Source organism: Danio rerio, chromosome 24 (assembly GCF_052040795.2).
Source record: "Danio rerio strain M-AB ecotype USA chromosome 24, GRCz13ab, whole genome shotgun sequence".
NCBI lineage: Eukaryota > Metazoa > Chordata > Actinopteri > Cypriniformes > Danionidae > Danio > Danio rerio.
In genome coordinates, this window is record NC_141044.1 from 246,359 (window position 1) to 252,348 (window position 5,990).

Genomic DNA, 5,990 nt, shown 5'->3' on the forward strand with positions numbered 1-5,990 from the left:
GTTTTTTTCAGTAGGGTCCTGTTTTCTTCAGCAGGGGCAGCTTTTTATCACCTTTTATTGTCTAAATTAAATAAGCGGGCTGCACAATACTGCATTTATATTTCATTTCATTTTCTTTTTGCCTGAGCTTGTATTGGATTACCTAAAGAAGTAGTAGCCAAAGTTCTGCTGTTTCTGTGATACAATCTTCTCATTCTGAGCTGATGGAGGACAGGAGATACGCTGAGGAACATCTGCTGTTCTCTTCAAGATGGTGAGTTTCATTACAGCAGATCTTTAAGGAGAAACTATCCCACTTTTTAATAACGGTAGAGCAGGTCGACTAAGGACAGACTCAGACAAGCATGTGTTTGGTTTCTTATTATTCGACTGATGGAGAAGTGGTAATGTGGGCTGAAAGCAGTGAATGTTTGACGGTACTGTAAATGGAGTGTTTACATGACGCGTCATCAGTCCGCCATGTTGGAAACCACGTATACCAACGAAGCTTTAGTTTACGTTAATTATTTATAATATTTCAACAATACGATTACTGTACAACATTTAAAACTGTTTTACATCACTGTGACGGGTAGGTTAGGGCTGGGCTAGGCGTTAATAAAATGCAATTTATTGGTAACTTTAAAAATAATACAGCTTTTTCGTTAGTGTAAACTTATTGTCTACACATTATGCTCGGCTTAGGGTTGGTGATAGACGTTAACAAAGTATATTTAATGGCAAACTTAATAAATAACATCAATAATTATCGCTAGGGTGTGACGCTATTTTTTTAATTAAAATTGTAGATGACGCGTCAGCAGTCCGCCATATTGGAAAAAACGTAAACAACGCGGCACTCATCGAAACTCGCAGTAGCCTATAGTGATTATTGCTGGAGAAAATGATCAGTTATTGTCAAGTATTTGGCTAAAACACCTTTAGAGTCCTGCGGACTGACATAAAAATCAAACAGAGGACTGAAAAACAGAGATGAACTATGAAGTTATGGTGTGTGTCCAAACTGAAACAGCTAACTTAGAGACAACATTCCTCCTTGTTTTGATCATTTTTGCTAAAGTAGGTGACACATTAGGCTAATATGTTCATTTCACTGCTCAGACTTGAGTTTACCACCTATTCAGTTCAGTTTGTCAGTATAGCACACCCTTGTCTGTTAAGTCCTTCTCTATGGTGGTTTATTCAGCAGAATGAGCAGAAGGCTGTATTTAGGTGCAGAGTAACTGTACAATACATTTGGCCGTGTTATTTACATCCCAACATCACCACTGCACATACTGAAGCAAATATGAAATATATGCTTCAGTGAACTCAAAGTGAGAATAAAAGGTCTGATTTCTCTTTTAAATGTGAGCTTTATTACACATTTGTGTTCTTCATATAGAGATTTGGACATGCTTTATGTGGAACAATCCACAAACACAAATAATAAAATAATAAAACCCCTTAACCCAGTAATCAGATCATGCTGAAAAGGATTTCACTAGTACAAATGGAGGTCAATGCTTAGAGCATTCTTCAAAATATCTTCTACTGTGTTCAACAGAAGCTCATAAAGGTTTGAAATGTGAGTAAATGATGACAGATTTGAGTTTTTGGGGGAAGATTTGTTCACTTGACATCTTGTGTACAGATGATGATGAAGAATACAGGATCCACTCAGAGTGAAGGAAGAACAAGGTAAGAGAAGCTTTAGATCGGACTGATTTTTAATAAAGGCTTTTAATATCTAACACTGTATTTCTCTTAATGATGACTTCAACCTCAGCCATCATGTGACTTTAATAGTAATTGTGAGCATGTTCTCTTGTGATTTCAGTATTTGTTTTTCTACTATGGAAGTCAATGCATGGTTACAGGTTATCAACATTCTTCAAAATATCTTCTTTAGTGTTCAACAGAAGAAGCAACTCATTAAGATTTGGAAACACTTGGAAGAGTGAACTGTGAGTACGTCTTCATTTTTGGGTGAAGAATTGTTATATATTTAGACTAGAAACAGGACAAAACTCAGAAGAAGACGGACAGCTTTTGCTATGGTGTGTGTGTGTGTGTGTGTGTGTGTGTGCGTGTGTGTTCCTCCAGCAGAGGTCGCTCTCCTCCTGCTCATCATCTCTAAAAAATAAAAAATAAAAATAAATGTATTTATATATATAAAAAAAATAATAATTAGGTACGAATTTATAACAATTAATCATTAATATTTTTTTTGACTCAGTGTTGGATCAAATATGATTGGGTTAATTTTTTAAAATCAATTTAAATTACATTTTTGACCCAACTGTTGGTTTTGTACATAAATGGTCGCAATATTGGGTTAAAACAAACCATCATTATTCATAAATCATTTAAATTGTTTTGTGTGCGTGCGTGTTTGTGTGTGCATGCGTGTGTGTGCGTGCGTGTGTTTGTGTGCGTGCATGTATGTGTGTGTGTGGTTGATGGCATAATGTTGAGTTAAAACAACCCAGCAGTTTTTTGAGAGCATCTTTTATGCCACTTGAAAAAATTCTGGGTTGTCATAACAAACATTGGGTCAAATCTATCAAACCAATCCTTAGAATAAAGTTATTATTTTATATGTATTTGAATATGAATTATTCGATATGATTTTTTATGTTTGTCCATATAACAATAACCAAGTTATTTTCAGAGTGCATCATTATCACTTATTGATGGTGTACTCGTGCAGATTTAATACCAAAAACTAAAAAAGCTCCTCATAGTCTCATGTTCATATTGATTTCATCATTTTCCCACTGTGACTTTCACTTTTTTCTGCAAGGCACACAAAAGAAGATATTTGGCAAAATGTTCATGCTGCACTTTTTCAAATCATGTTCATATGCTCTTCTGTGTGTGTAAATAAGACGTGTGGTTTTGGTTTATAGTCTGTTCGGGTTCATAATTCAGCTGTATTTTAGGAGACGTTGTGGGTCTTGTTTGCATAATCGTAATGTAATCAAACTCAGCCTAATAAGTCTGATTTCCAGCCCACTGTTCTTCTGCATGGAGTTAAAGAGAATATATTAAATCTCCAAAAGTCCCTTATGATCATGTTTTCTCTCTCCACTGCGACCCAGCCTTTTTATTTGCATTAATTAAAGCAGTAAAACAGCATCAACAGCGCTGGAGCTTCAGTGCATCAGTCCGACATCCATTTAAACATCTTTAATCATTTCAGCCCACATTTCCTGAAGAACCGCAGAACTAATGCCATCTTCATACGTTAGAATGTGTGCTGTTAACATATACAGTGACAATACAGTAACTGTGTGCATATACATTAGATTATTCAGTAGCAAAGACAAGACTGATGATCTATTCTCACTTAAACACTGAAGATATTGTCAGTGCAGGCTGTTCTGCTGGTTCTGGAGGTGCGAGATCCAGCTGGAGGACTGAAGAAACACACCGATCCAACAACTCCTGCTGCTGTGTTTCTGTCCAAAGATGCTGATTAGACTCATGCACATCACTGTAATACTGCGTAAATGATCAGTGAGAGGATGAGTGTGTCCATCAGTGCTGCACAGTGGAGCATCTCCTCCTCAGCTCCTGCTGCTCCTGCACAGATCTCACTGAGAGGAGTGGAGTGTGCTGCGCTGTCGGGATTCTCCACTGGGCTGTTTGTTCTCCTCTAATAAATGAGTCAGAAGACCAAACGCAGTGAACACGGTGAATGTGGAGGCGTGAGACGGGAGCGCAGACAGAAGCTCATATACTGTAGTTTGTGAAGACTGACCTTTGACCTGTGACGTCACTCCTGCAGCTCTAGTCAGCTGTAGATCAGTGTTTACTGTAGTAGTGGAGTGTGTTCAGCAGGAGAGCTGCAGATCTGGACGGTGGACGCGCTGCTGAGAGCGCAGATGGAGGATATTTATAGCTCAGTGTTGATGATTTAGCCTGAACACGAGCAGCTCATGTGTAGAGAACTCACCTTCATCTCTATAGACATTTACAGACATGAACACGGCACGGTCCTCCCTCTCTCTGTCTGACAGGTGAGCAGTTTGAGCAGCTGGACATCTCCAGTTGTGCTTCAGGTCAGTGAAGACTCCTTATAGAGAGAGTTCAGTCTCAGGTGAGGAGTATTGAAGTCATCCGACAGGAAAGATTCTTCATTGCTGCTTTAAAACTCACATTGCTTAACATAAATCATCCGTTTCATTCAGTGTAGTCCCTTTATTAATCAGGGGACGCCACAGCGGAATGAACCACCAACTATTCCAGCAAATGTTTTACACAGTAGATGCCCTTTCAGCTGCAACCTATTACTTGGAAACACCCATACACACTCATTCACACACACACACACACACTCATTCACTACGGCCAGTGTAGTTGATCAGTTCCCCTATAGCGCATGTGTTTGGACTGTGGGGGAAACCGGAGCACCCGGAGGAAACCCACACCAACACGGGGAGAACATGCAAACTCCACACAGAAACACCAACTGAACCAGCCGAGACTCAAACCAGAGACCTTCTTGCAGTTTTAATTTAAAATCTCTATGTTTTATTTATTAAATTGAAAGGAAATGGTGTGTTATAACTCCTCTCTGCCTAGGTATACCCAGATTGTCTTCATAGGGCACGATTAAAGTGTGTGTTAACCGGAAGATCCGGACTCTTCCGTCAGTTTGATGATGTACTTCCAACTGAAATAGAATATTGAGCAGGGGGCGGGGCTTTCCTATTGCATCATTTCCTCATCGTAAACTAACCAAGTGTGTGTTTGTGTGAGAGAGAGAGAGCAGTTTTGAAGCAGAGCTAGCTCATTAATATTCATGACTGATCCAAATATGGTCAATATGGACCTGATTCTGAAGGAGTCACCTTGTCAACAAAGCTTCGTCAGCGGGAAAAGTGAAAACTAAACGCTAAATACAAAACAACGAGGTTGTGTTACGAAAGATAAAGAGCTTGGATCCAAATATTGACACGCATGTAAAATTATAAAGCAAACACTAAACGCAGAATAAGAAAAACGTGGTTGTGTACCGAAAAATAAAGAGCGTGAATCAGAAATGAAAGCGCGTTTAGGTGTAGACAAGATCTGTTGTCCCGCTCATGTTTGAATGTTTCGTGTGCTTACCCTCGTTCACACATTCTGCGATTGCGTTTCCCACAGATGCAATGCGAGTTTTATTTAAAGCACAGGCGGAATTCAGCCTCATCATTGGTCCACTAGTCGAGATTGACAGTCGCGTTATTTTTCTGTCCACGACCACAATACTTATGGCGGGAATCTGATCCCATAGATATTACCATCAAAACAATGGCTGAGGTGATTCACTTGAGCAGCTCCAAATACTCCCCGGTTGTGTGTTCAAAGGGTGTCAGCGTCAACGCTTCCCATTCACTTGGAATGTGTTACATCAGGCGTTGCCGAACTGCATTGTGGATCCGTCAGCGCCGCTTCAGAGGTGTTGCTCGCTGCTGAAGTTGGGACTTTATAAACTTTTCAAGCACCAATAGAAGTGTCAGCCAATCAGATTGCTTTATGCAAATACCCCAGCTCAGACATTGGCTGATTGCGAACTAATTTCATTGGCTGACACTGCTATGACGATCGTGTCAGCCCCAACTTCAGACACGCCCTCTGTCCAGCGTTGACACGCCCTGTGTGACTCTGGCATAACAGCATCAGCTAAATGCGTAAATGACTGGAACATTATTAGGACAAGTATTTAACAGAGTTTTAGAATATTTTTAACAGATTTTAACAGATTTAATTTTTTTGGGTAAACTAACCCTTTAACCCAGTGTTGGGTCAAATGGAAAACCTGTGTTAAAGAGTGCAAATTAAATTTAACCCAAAAATGAACACAACAAAAGCACTTAGAGTGTAGTGTACAAATGAAAGTGTGTGCGCGAGCGAACACACACACACACACACACACACACACAGTGCGAGTGAGAGATGGGGGGTTTATGGGTTTGTTTTGTGTGTAATCCCGGATGGTGGAGCGGGATCGCCATCTGTTT